Raw genomic sequence first — 14,743 nt, forward strand, 5'->3', positions numbered from 1 at the left:
TAGCGACCCGAATCTTCAGACGAGTTCATTCAAATGGACCAGTTTCGGTTATTTGGATATGATGTACTGAAAGATAGAAAAAATATTCAGTCTTCAGTTAGAAATCATACCGTGCATTTCATTTATTGGTGACAATAAATGAAATGCGCCAACCTCTTCAAAATCCAGACCTTGAAACTACGGCACTCCAGTATCAAATACCTCCTCAGGAGTAAATTCAGCATAGCACGATGCTGCCCACACCTAACCAGGTGATCAGAACTGTGCCTGCCAAAGTTTGACGAAGAAAACTTTGTTATATGGTTTTGGAAAATCGATTTCGTGTTCAAAGGACAAGGCGTCACTAATGATTTCGAGTAAGTCTACGTTGTAACAGATGTAGTCCCGCCATTTGGTTTGAGAAATATTCGGAAAGAAGAGTTATCGGGTTCTTTTGGAGCCTTGAGGAAAAACTTTTGGGATCTCTATGATATGTTTCTGTAATAACAAATAAAAAGGGGCCTTTGACCTTTTGAAGAACAAATCATTATCGGCAAAAGAAATTTTGCCTGCAGTGAATTGTGTCCGTGACTCTGAGTTTGTACCGGACCTCAAAGACAATCTGGTGATAGAGCTAATAATTATCATAGGTGGCCCAAGTTCAAACAGAGCCAAGGCCAAATTTGCAAATTAGAATAAGCAAGGAAATGCACGCGAGGCATTGTGATGGTCTCAAGCAATAATCTGCGCTCATTCAATCCTCATAGCTTCATAATATTCCATGGTATTTTCAAAGCTGGTCCTTTGCTAGGTCTATCGCCAGATCCAAGTAGAGGAAGTAGATATCCCAAAGACGGTCATCATCATCTCTATCGAACTATTCGAATATATGCAGATGCCATTTGTACTCAAAAACGCAGCATAAATGTTCCAGTGGCTAAAGTATGCATTATTTTACAACATGGGGGGAGAATTAATACATTTGGACCACCTACTAGTACCTAAATGCTTCAAGAAACATCGCTATACTCTATTTTAACCTTCACCCGGAAAATATGGTCATTAACAAATCGAGCCGAAGCCATCCAGACCCTTGACACTCTTTCCTGGTCCAGTACTTGACTCACCGCATACATTTATGAGGGACCTATGAAATCGATCAGAATATACAAATTGATACCTTCAGGCTAAAGAATCCACTTTTACGGATTATGTTTGAGAATAAATAGATTAGAACTCCAGAGTTAGATATGGAATTGGGTCCAAAATGGGGAAATTTTTTTGACTCTGAATAGCCCGAAGAAAAATTCGGGATTTGACCCAAATCATGGGACTTTTTTATGTATAAACAAGTGAAATTATGCATTAAAACAATTTCTCTGCTCAAAAAAAAATATTGTACATATGTGCACTACAGGTTTTGCATAAGTCTTTGTTACTTAAAGTGCTGTTGTTCATTCTTTGTCCAAAAAAAAATGTCAAAGGATTTTCTCTTTATCATTATGCATTTGTTCTTTTTAAAGGGATAATTTATTTAGAATAGGACTAACATGTGATATACAAAGATTTCACTTTCTAAACGTCAGACTCATCATATGAGAAGGAAAGAAAAATTTATAATAAAATAAGCCGAGTAATGACTTAGAGTCATTTTAAATCGGCTGGGTGTATTTTAGCATTGTTCTGTTGATAATAGTTTATAGAGAATTGTCGTTCTATGTACTTTTTGATAGATGGTATTGAGTCTTGAAATAAACAACTTCAAAGGTTTTATTTATTTACTTTTTTTTATATTAAAATCATGTTAACGCAAAAGCAAGCTATAACGATTTTAGTCCACATTATATTTGTAAAGAATGTTTTTCCTAACGTCAAAACTGAAAAATGGAGCTACGTAGGTGGAGAATTTATACTAAATTTATAACTAGAATACCTCCATCTAGATTCTAGGTGGTAATATCACTATTTTTGAATAATTATTATCGTCAATTTATATCAACTAACTATTCTAATTAGAAAATCCAATGAAGGCACTGGAAATTGGATTTAAAGTAGCAAAAAGTACAAAATTAAGGAAATGATAATTCTATTTGAAAAAGGGCTCTTATTTGGGCCAAATTAACTCATATAAATCAAAGGAAGGCTTTGCACTATCACATTCTTGGGTATATCAACTGATCTGAGAAGTTTAAATACAAACTATATAATTGACCGGTATAATAAGTTTATGAAATATTCAGTTGTATACCTATGATTTTAAACAAAATACATTATTAAAATTTTGTTTAAAATTGTTTTTGTGTTAATCCACCACTTAAAAATATATTAATTTTTTTAATAAGCCATTTCATATAAATAATTTATATGATCATGGCCATTTTGAATGTTTTATAGCAAGGAAAAAAATTGACATTAATCAGTATCACATATCACGTATGTAGGTGTCGACACCTAGTAAAAACATACATATTTACATAATTAGAGTTGAAATGGTGGAAGCTTCCGCACGGGTAGGCTGGAGGTTTGAAGCCCCCCACCCAAAAAAAAAAAAAAAAAAAAAAATTTTTTTGGTTTTTTTCAATAAAATTTAAATTTGAAAAAAATAAAAATCTGTGAACATCTATGGATTTTTGAAATATTCCTCCAAGTAAAAAAAAAATATAATATTTAGTAAATATCTGTCGATTTTTAAAAATTTTGTAGACAGCTGTTGATTTTTAAAATTTCTTTAAAAAAATATAATATTTAAAATTTATTTAATTTCCAAAAATATTTAATTTTTCTAATTTTTACCTACAAATTTTAATTTTCAAAAAAAGTCCAAAAACCAAACTCCCCCCCCTACCAAAAAAAAAAAAAAAATATATCTCTCTCTCTCTCATCCTGCGGACGCTATTTAATTGTAATACCTAATTAGTAAAACATCTCTGTTATCGCTCCTAGAAAAACGTTCCAAATGATTTAGCGCCATTGACAAGCAGCATTTCCACTATTAATACAATAAAGTACCTTGGTTTATTCACCAATGGGCAGGATCATTATTTATTTATATTTGTTTGTTATCGAGCGACAGAGAGTGGCGCCGTCTTGTGGTAAAATAATGCATTTCCCTAAATTATAGTATTTAGAGCAACATTAAATATATGTAGGTGTATGATTCTCACATAAAGGGTGGTGCTCAGTATACACCAATTTTTGAAAGAACCTACTTTCACAGCCACTTCCAGATATTTTTTTTTTAAGTAACCTCAAGCTTTAGTATATAAAAGAACTTTAAATATATTTTCAAGCAGGAGTATAGTTTCCCATTTTTCTAAATTAGGGCAAAGCGAAGTATCTGTTATTCTTATAAATATTGGATCCTTGATGTTTGAGATTAATTGGTGATGACGTCACTGGCTGATGACGTCACTTGTTAAAGTATATTTTTGTGTGACTTCTTCTGTGTCCAATTCAAATGCATTCATTAGATTTAGAATGAGAGCAGACGGGATGTCAAAATGTTGGGACCGATACATCTCTAATTTGAACAAACTCGACTCAAATTAGTAGAAAGTAAAGGAATATATCCTAATACAATTTGTGAAAATTATTTAATTTATACATCCTTTCTTTGAGTAGGATATTATATAACATGTAGATTCAACATATAATAATATATATATTTATTTAGAAAAAACCTGTTCTGTTTATTCGCTCTTCCCTGAGTGATATGAATCATTATAAAGGTAGTATAAGCAACTAATAAGATGGTCAGAGCAAAGCTCGACTATTTAATCATCATCCTTATCTGCTGAAGCGGGATATAAACTGCGTAGAAAATTACTTTTTTCTATATTTTAATATTTAATCCTTCAAGTCCGTGACTCATCGAATCTAACTGAGTAGTTTGTATTTTACTCTAGAAAAAATGATAAGACAAATGCAGAGATTTTATATTAATACATATGTAAAAACTAGTGTGAAAACCATTTTTTTTTTTTGGAACTGATCAAGGCCTAGTTTTATTACAAAATTGGCTCTGATCCCCTGGCCCTGAATTAATTCTATTATTGTTCTTTTAAATGTTGATTTGTTGAACTCAAATGATTTCTTGCTGAGTTGTAAAGAGTTAGCTACTTCATAGATAAGTTATGACTTGACCGGGCGAGAACGTTGTTGTCGCATTTATTTTAGGAGCGTCCACAGGGGACGGGCTGGAGGTGCTGTACCCCACCCAACTCCCAAAAAAAAACACATTCTAAATAGCTATTGCTTTTTGAAAAAAATCAGAAATTTTCAGTTTATTGTGAACAGCTATAAATTTTTTCAATTTTTTTCCACAAAATGTTTATATTTGAAATTTTTTTCCACTAAATGTTTATATTTGAAATTTTTTTCCCCAAAAAATAAGCTGTCTATGAATAGCTATTGATTTTTGATTTTTTTTTTCCAAAAAAAATCATATTTTGTGAATAGCTACGGATTTTTGATATTTTTTCCAAAAAATATAATATTTAAAATTTTTTCAAAAAAATTTATTTTTGTGAACAGGAAAATCAACCCCTCCCCCCCCAAAAAAATAATCCCCTGGAGGCCACTGATTACCTGAGAACGAGTTTTTCACAATTTCGTTGGTAAAATGTATTTTTTACGATAAAAGTTTATAACTTATGAGATCCAATAAATAAAGATGACATCATGATAGTAATTATTAGGGATAGGTCAAACGAGGAGAAAAATAAAAGTGTTAAGATTATAAAGTTAAAAAAAAAAACCCTTGTTGTTATCTAAAGCTTTAATCCAAGAAGTGAAACAAGACTGTTAGCTTGTGGAGATACAATGGTACAGTGTCGTAACACTTTTTTGCAATACGTCGCTGATTTACTTTCTGACGTAGTCTGGCCCAGATATAATAAAGAAGATGATTGATGAATATCCCACCAAAGAGAAGATAAGTTTTCAATTATAGGTACATTTATGATTTATTGATTGATATTATAATAATAAATATATCATTTAAGATACAATGGTGAATAATTGTCAGAAATGGGAACTTGGACTCCATAGTTTAACTATAAAATATATTTTTTTAGATTAATGATTATGAGAAAATACCTCAGAATAAACATCTTTAAACTCGAATAAACAAATTAGTAAATAAAAACACTCCATATTATAAAAATCTTATCTAGCTAAGCTATGTACGGAATTCCTAATTATATCTCCAAATAATAACTAAGCTGTACTTGTAGGAGAAAAACAAAACTTTCTGTGCAGCAAGTAATGGGGTTATTCAGTAGTTTCATATATTACAATCCCATCTTTTAATTGCACTATCCGAAATGCCCAGCCCGAGTTATTAAATAAAATTAACAAATTTTCGAAAAAAATTTCAGAAAACATTGTCTGATGGCTTTAAAAAAAAAAAAAAAAAAAAATAGTTGAAGTCTTTACAAAATAAAAGCAGCTGTATTTGAATAAAAACTAAGCAATATAATCAGAGGAAAAAGAGAAATTTTGCTAGATAAATAATACCTTACACATAATTTCCTTCATCAAAACGACGCAATATATATATGTATATTGTTATTTATTCTTATTAAATTTAGTTGAGTATTCTTTCAAGATATCGACTTCTAGAATGATGACGTCATTATGGGAAATCCTCAATACAATTAGAAGAGAAGCCATCTGTGAAATGTCATCTGTCTCTGAAAGTTTCTAATAATATTTGATTGCCTATTAAAACACCTAGTGTAGACATAATATATACAAGAGTGAAATTGATATGAAACGTGTCAGAAAAAAAAGTATATCAATTTGGTGAAAAAAATGATTTGGGATCATCATTCAATTAAATGATATTACCAAAAATATTAAGTTATTTATGCTGATCTTTATATTGTTTCTACAAATACATACCGTGTGCGGATAACAAATCTTTACACTTCGTTTTTACTACATAAATCAAGGTTTTTGTGAATGCAGTTAAATTGTTTGGGTTAAATAAACATAAAATAAAATAAACAAAAAAAAACAACTAGATCTTCCTGAGAAAGGAAAAAAGATTGAGAAAATGCCATCTGAACCTGATCAACGAATTTCGGTACACGCACTTTTGGACGCTGGCAAGAAACCAACGGAAGAGAAATTGTTACCAAGGGTCCAGGCCAACCACCCAGCCATGAACATGGTGTTCCAGAAATATGGGGTGCCTTTACACACGTCCAAGAAGGCCCAGAAGTGATTGGGGGATAACTTACCTTGCTGGCCAAAGAAAATGTGAGCCCACTCACATTATGCCAACCCATTAGACTTCACTCTTTGGGTGCATGTTGAGTACAAGGGCTGCACCGTCCGTCACCCATATATCAACAACCTCAAGGACACCGTCAACCAGCACTTGGGCACCATGTCTGAGTATAACATCTGCAATGGGTTCAAGGCCTTCTGTGGGCGCCTGGAAACCATCATTGCTGCCAAGGGAGGCTACATCTATTATTAGGGTAGCCAAGACATCATATTAGTTATTTTTATTTTATTGACATACCCTATTACAGCTGGTTGCTGAAAACATCTTGATATAGCTCTAGATTGAAGATATAAACATTTTTCGCTGCTCCCGGTATAACATGTCGAACAATAAGTAGTTTTATATTTTTAGCTTCATTTTAATGCTTTAGAAAAAGTTTTACAATCATCCAATTGAACCCAAGTATGTTCTGTTCTGTTCGATAACTTGTTGCCAACGAGAATCCTACTTTATAATTCTCGTATAGTAGAATTTTTGTCCCTATGTGCAAAAAAATTCAGGTAACCTATTTTCAGCGGCCTTTATTGAGGCCAAATTAGTACCCTACGGTGCGTTGGCCATCGACAGGAACAAGGGGTTGTCACTTTGTGTCAGGTTTGTACTGTGGATTCATAAGAACGTATTACCAAAGCTCCCATAGCTTCTGACGCGTCGTTAAAGATGTGTACGACCTGCCGTTGTATTTTTGATACCTATTCACAAACGCTGCCCGCTTCAGTTTGATTGCCAATTTCAAACGGTTGAGTTTTTTTTTGCAGTAGAGGGGAGAATTGAGATGGGGGAAATTGCTGGAACCCCTATTGTACAACACGAACCAAAAGAGTTTTCACTTCATATACATTGTATATTTTCTTGTACGCTTGTCTTTCCTTTTTAGGTAGTCAAAGTGTCAAATATGGGGAATTTCTTCCTTTGAGACCGCCATACTCGAGGCACGATAATTCATGAAGGAACAGACAAAGGGAAAAATTGTTTGTAGTATGTACTGACACCCCTTTACAACGTATTATCCTATGATCCCATGTGACCAATAATGAACAAGATATATTTCGTTTAAAAAGGGGCGCGCTAAATACAAATTTATTTTTCTCCCAACCTAACATATATATATATATATATATATAGAAGGTTTCTCCTTTCTAACAAAATATAACCCTTTTTTTATCAGAAAGGAACTTGTGTTGTATGGTTTTATCTGTTTCTTTGAATGATAGTAATGTTAATAGTAGAAATGTTTTAAACGTGCTCTGATTAATTTTCAGACGATTGTTGAATCTACTATAGTCAAGTATATCTGGAATTCAATTAATACTCGACTCTAATACTAAAAAATACTAAAAATTTGACTAATCATTACTTAAGTAATATTTCGAACTTAGATCATCCAAGTGTAAGTGTAAAGCCTAATTTTTAGAGGTGGGTACTTGGACTCGAGACTTGGGACTCCACTTGGTCTTGAGTCCATATTTTAATGAGTTGTCACTCTAATCACACAATCAAAGACTCGAGCTTCAAGTTGGACTTGAGATTCATTTGCATGTATTCACTATCTTTTATTTTCTGAGGACTTGAATTGGATACGAGGAAAAAATCAAGGACTTTAATTGAATTGGAATAAATATTAAAAGATTTGACCTTGAATTTTACTATTGGGCAAAGAGTTGAGACTTTACTTCTACGGGCATTACCTTACAAGTACTTTTTACCAACTCTGCGAATCTCTCGTTAACTCGAGTTTTTCTGTACAACTCGATAATGCAAATAATATTTTTTTGAGGGTCTTCTGCGGGAATGTCCTGTTTTTTTCTCCTTTTGTATTACAAACTGTAGAAGCAATTTTAGTTATCAAGAAATTTCATTTTTAACCATTTTTGTGAAATGACTTTTTTTTTAATCGATATCATCTATTGATGATAACATATTATATAAATAGTGCATTTTGATAAATTATGTATGTATAGAGATTGACAAATTTGTTTTAAACATACTTTTTCCTTATTATTGAAAATCATTAAATGTCTTGGTATGTGAGCAAAGTATTCCGTAGAAGAAAAAAAAATTAGACATCTCTTCGTATACTCGTATATATATATATAATATAAACAAATATAGCAATTATAATTAATAGTCTATTGAAAATCAAATTTGCAATCATCATTGATAAGAATGTGGAAGGAAAATAATGGATAATGACATTAATATGAAAAGTTTTAATACATCTGAATTGATATTAGGGGTAACCGGGTAAATTTGCACGAACCCTTTTTTCTCGAACCTCAAACAATCCATTTTAAACTAGGATTAAGATTATTGTAGAAAAAAAGTCAGACATTCTTATCAATTTTTCTTAGAGATATTGGATAAAAACTGATTTGAAGGTGCCTAAGTAATTTTTTGGAGAAAAAATAATTCTATAATAATGACAACAATCTCGTTTTTAACCACTCGGAACCTCGACTTTAATATAAAAGAATAAAATTTACAAATAGCTATGAGTACTTTTGACCAGCAAAAATAATAAGTTTCAATTCATAAATACAAAGAATCAGCTCCTTTAAATCAGAAAGAGTCAACTGTCAAAAACAGACGAAGACACAATTCCTAGTATTTTTGTACATCTCAAAAAGTGGGCCCTTGAGGATCAATTTTATATATTGTAGCAGTTTGTGCAAAGGAGGCTGTTGCAATTTCTCTTATACTGTTTTCTTATAATTATTTTATATATGTGTGTTTCATAGGAAGTATTTCAATTAGTTTGGGTAGGGTCCTAAAAAAGTTCGTGAGACAAACCCCCAAATATCCAAACTCCCCCCCCCCAAATGATTCTCCAAATTTTTTTTTTAAAAAAAAAATAACTTTCTGTCAAAAATTTCCTAGTAAATTAATGTTTTTATTTTTTTCCAAAAAATTTAATTTTTGAAATTTATTTCAAAACATTAAATATATGTATATAATTTAATTTTTGATATCTTTTGTGAACAGCCGTGGATTTTTGCCTTTTTTTTCTTTTAATTTAATTATTTTGACAGAAGTTTAATTGCGTTTTGAGAGGTTTTGGTTAATGTTATGCAAAAGTTGCGTTACTAAAAAGAACAGCTGATTTTTTTACATTTTGAACGTCTTATTTACTAAGTCTTTAGGATAAATATTAACGAAAATGGAGCAAAAAGGGGAGAAGTTGCTCAATTAGTTCACGTGGGATTTAGCAACTCTGTAATTATAAAGACCCTTAATGTCTGCAGAACCTCCGTCTGGAGGATTAAATCAGGGCCAACAGTGGTGAAGACATACGTGATTGTCAGAAAAGCGGAACGCCGAACAAATTAAAGCCTGAAACGGCAAAAAAAGATTTATTGAAAAATCGGATGATGTCGATGACGGACTTGGTGAAGAAGCAATCGGTTGGCTGTTCCACGATGTCCAATGCCATTTAAAAAAAAACCAGTTACAAGTCTCTCCAAAATTTAAACGACCCTTTCTACCTTATCAACTAGAACCATTACGATTTGATCGGTCAATAAAGCTTAACAATACTTTGAATCAGAGAAACCGAATTTTGATCTTCTTGGACAAGATTTAGCAAAGAAAAGTGCTTACCTAGGTTCATAAGATCAAAAAACAAGCAAAGATAGCCGATTATTGCTTTCAACATGACTATGCTCCACCATATATGACAAAAATTGTGCATAATTGAATGGAAAAAAAATTGGACTTCTGGCCGAAGGATTTCTGGCCACTGGAGAGCCCCAACCTGAATCTCCTTCTTGATTACAACATCTTGTGGCGAATTGAATGCTAGACTTTTAGACAACGTCACAGCAGTATGGAATCCCTAAAGCAATCGGTGGTCAATCGCGAAGCACTAAGTGTGCAAAGCTTTTCGGGGGGTATGGAGCGTGTGATTGAGGCCGAAGGTGCTCAAACTCATAATTAATCATCTCTAATGAGTAATAAACAAGTTATAATAAAAAAACATTCTCTTACATTTCATTTAAAGCCACTAGGTGTTATTAATTGTTCAACATTAATTATGTTCCAAGACTCTCTGACGGCCCGCTCTGACAGCTTTGGAGTCCACCAATCAAGAAAATTCTTTCAAAGATGCGAATAAATGTTAGCTAATTATGAGTCCTTCCTTGTTACTGTTTATGTGTACAGGTAATCTATAGTTACATGCACGCATTTATACTTAGATATAATAATATTACCCATGTACATAGAAACAAAAGGTCCTTGGATAAGGTTGAGGAATATCCAGTCTTTAAGGCTTGTTCTTCTTCTTATATTTAGTGGTGTGTACTCTAAATTTTCACATTAAAGCAATTAATATGTGTATGTAATATTATAGGAATGGGTAGGGGTAATTGTCGTATACGTCGCTTTATGCCCGGAATATCAATGTAAAAAGTAACAACGTATTACTAGCCAACAGATAAATATTTAAAAAAGTATTCGGATCTGTATATATCATGGAATATCCTTTTTAGGGGCGTCCGCAGAAGGTGGGCCGGAAGGGAATTTTTGCTTACTACTAAATTAAATTGTCAATCTTGAAAATCACGCAGCAGAGCAAAAAAAAAAAAAAAAAAAAAAATTGTGAATAGCTATGGATTTTGAAACTTTTTTTCCAAAAAATGTAATATTTGAAATTTAATTTTTGAATTTTTTTTTCCAAAAACATGTTTTTTTTCTGAATAGGTTTGGATTTTTGAAATTTTTTAATATAGCTGCGGATTTCTGATTTTTTTTTTTTTCAAAAATCTAATATTTGGAATATAATTTTTGAAAATAGCTGTGATTTCTATATATTATATTTGGAATTTAATTTTTGAAATTTTTTTCCAAAAAATTAAATTTTTCAATTTTTTTCTTTCCAAAAAGTTTATCTTTTCCATTTTTTTCCAAAAAATTTAATATATCGAAATTAATTTTTCAATTTTTTAAAGAGCAATATGCATGTTTAAATTTTTAACAAAAAGTTACGAAAAATTTAATATTTCAAATTTAATTTTCCAATTTTTTTTTTCCAAAATAATTAATATTTGAAATTTCATATTCAATTTTTTTTGCAAAGAAAATAATTGTTCGAATTTCTTTTTCTTTGTATGAATACTTCACCAAGGTCGCTGGAACCATAATTCAGAAATGTTAAGAGAGTTTGCTAACAATGTTGTCATATATTGATGGCTTCGTAATTACACAACTTTTTATTGCTAAAAATGAAGTCCCAAGTCGCCCTGTTATGGTACCTATGAGCCATCACTCATCAGTAACTTAGTTGCATTATTCTGTTGTTCTTAAAGTTATTTGTAATTATAACTATATAGCTACAAATTACTCGGGGGTGATAAAATACTCAAGTAATCGATTCAACCTCTCAAGGCTCAGTTCGGTAACAGGCATTTAAAATAGGGGGATCGCTAAAAAAAATCGAGCCCAGGACGTAATATTAGATAGAAACAGGGGCCCATCCACCTTATACGCAGATTGTATAGTCCCCATGTTCTAGGAGGGACCCCAAAACTAAGATTGCTAAATACAATGGTTTTCAAAGTGGGAAACGTGAAGGGTGTAGGGGGATACAGAAATATGGAGAATTGAGGATTGCTTTCAGTCTACACATATGTATATAGTACATATGTTTCGGTTGTAGGAGGCCTCAGCTAAAAATGTATTAGTGATGGGGCATAGTAAAGTTATAGAGCCCTGGCTTAAGAAATATTATAATTTTTATATTATAGGACCCCAACAAGCTTTAGTAGCGGACCTGGATCCATTATAATCTACCCTACCCTTTCCATCTTTTATTTAACCGTCTGGTGCTTAAAACCCATATTCAAGATCCATAAGAAGCCCTTAGAATAGAACTGTATCATCCTGACGACGTAAAAAAATTGAGAAACGCTGTAATTGTAAAAAAAAAAATACGTAAAAGCTAATTTACTTTTTATAATAAATTGTATTTCCTATATAGAAACAAAAGCAAAAGAACCAAGACCGAAACTCCAATGATTATCTAATCCTACCTGGAAACTTATTCGAGCAATTATGATCGATTGAGTTGTGATCCATCTCCTCCTATTTCTTATAACATATTCTTTATTTTGCGAAGCGTCACTTTGTTACACATAGCGAATCAATTATTTTCTTACTATTAAAAGGTTGCAATAATTAAATTTCAACTAATCTGCTGTCGCTGTTTCTAATTTTCGAAATTGAAAAAGAAAGTATGACGTACGGGCAAACTTATACAATGTACCCGCTGCTCGTAGCTAATTTAATTAAACGCCCCCTGAGAGTTTTGTTGCTCTTCTCCTATGTATTCTTCAAATTGTCAGGGTTGACTACGTTAATTTTCAATTTCGTTTTTTTAGCATACTGCCCGATCATATTATTTTCAAGTATGTTAATAACACGGGGAATGGTCGGATCTCTGAATAGTAAACTATAAATATTTTATAATTAATTCAATTCATTATCATTTCATGACCAATCCGAGTGGAATCACCCCCTTGGTAACAGTTTTGATTTAAATAAATAACAATAATGACACTTAATTACAATACTATATGTAGTTAAAAACATATGTACATTGTATATATATATATATATTACGTATATAGGTATGACTCTAAGTAAGTACTATAACAGGTGATTTATATGATATATAGTCAGAACATATACGCACAAACGTATGGAAATATATAATTTTGTTCATGTGGCAAAAAACAAATTTAATTGCCATATCAAATAAAATATTGTCAATCAGTAATTTTCCAACTTACTTATTTAAAATAAAAATATATATGTACATATTTACAATGATAGTAAGTATTGAAGCTTAGAGGCCTGAAAATTCTAAAATTTCATATAGTAGATATAAGGATGCACGTCATTAATTCGCCCACACATTCCAAATGCACTTCACTATATGAACAAACTAACTTTCTAATGGGTTAGATTTTGATAAATTACTCCCGCATTAATTCAATCTTCAAAAAACCTCCAAAGTGGTTAAAATATTACTTCGTAGGGGAGAACGGGAAACGTTGCAATTCTTTTTGTTACATGGATTACTGATGTTGTATAATGTATGTAGATTGGAGAAATTCCCTAACAAAAACCTCTTCCGGCTAAAAACATATACTCAGTGTGAGAATGTATAAAATAATATTGTAGAAGTAACAATATGAGGAAAATTGCAAGATTTACTGCAACTGTACCTTTTTGTACTGAGAAGAGAAATATATTTTATTTAATCTCCTTTATTGTTAGTGAACTCTGATGAAAATATGTCCGTTGATAGCAAAAGAATCACTAACTATAGTTGTTTTTAATAAAAAAGTACTTTTAAAATTAGAAAAAGAAAAACGGTTCTTAAGTGTGATCTTCCTTTCTTTTTGTTCATTATTGAATGGATTGTCATGGTACTAACTTCTCCCTCTGAAGTAAGCGTTATCCCCTATCTTTGGTGTAAATTGTTTTAAAAATGTACATATAAAAAAATAAATGGATATGAATTTAAATATAATTAAAATATTTAATCAGACTAATGTAATTTCAAAAGGATAGGTTCTCCTCTTAATAGCAGTAACTCAAATTTCAAATATTTTTTTTTTTGTAAAAATAAAAATTCTAAAATCCACTTTTGTTTATAAAACATCAATTTTTTGGGTTTTTTTTATAAATAAAAATTAAATATAATAACTTTTTTGTAAAATAAATTCAAATATTAAATTTTTGGAGAAAAATTTCAAAAGTACAATGTTACTCCTGAGAAATTAAATATTTCTGAAAAAAATTCAATGACAGTCACTAAAAACTGGAATTTTTTGGAAAAAAATTTATAAAATTAAGTTTCAAGTAGAATTTTTTAAAGTTTTTAAAGTTAAGATATTAAATTCAAAATATCCAAAGATTTTTATGGAAAATTAAATTAATTAGAAAAAAATTGAAAAGTTTGAATTAAATTTCAAATATTAAATTTTGACGTAAGAATCCAAAATTCCTTCATTTGAGGGGGGCTACAGCCCCTCCAGACTTCCCCCTCGGGATACCCCTGCTGATATTAACAAGGGTCATAGTTTATGTTTTTTTGGTTTTTTTTTTCATTATAAACATTTCAACTCTATCAATACTAACTAGTCTTTAACTTACAGCTAACACCATTCAAACTAACTGCATTATTACAAAAATAATGTTCCTTAAAAAGTTACTTTTATTCCTTAAAATCTGTTTTTATTCAATATCTCGAAGAAAAGTTTCCAAAAGTTATTCTTTAGAATTATACAATTAAACTTTTATCAACATTTAGTAGCTTTTTGTTGTTCAAGAATCCTCCTCGGTCTCCCCTACCTATGTACCATATCGTAATATACTATACAAGTAGTGGGATACTGCAAACGAAGCCACACAAACGAAGCCATACAATCGGTTGAATCATCATTACGTGTGGAAGATATTTTTAAT

Source organism: Lepeophtheirus salmonis, chromosome 6 (assembly GCF_016086655.4).
Source record: "Lepeophtheirus salmonis chromosome 6, UVic_Lsal_1.4, whole genome shotgun sequence".
NCBI lineage: Eukaryota > Metazoa > Arthropoda > Copepoda > Siphonostomatoida > Caligidae > Lepeophtheirus > Lepeophtheirus salmonis.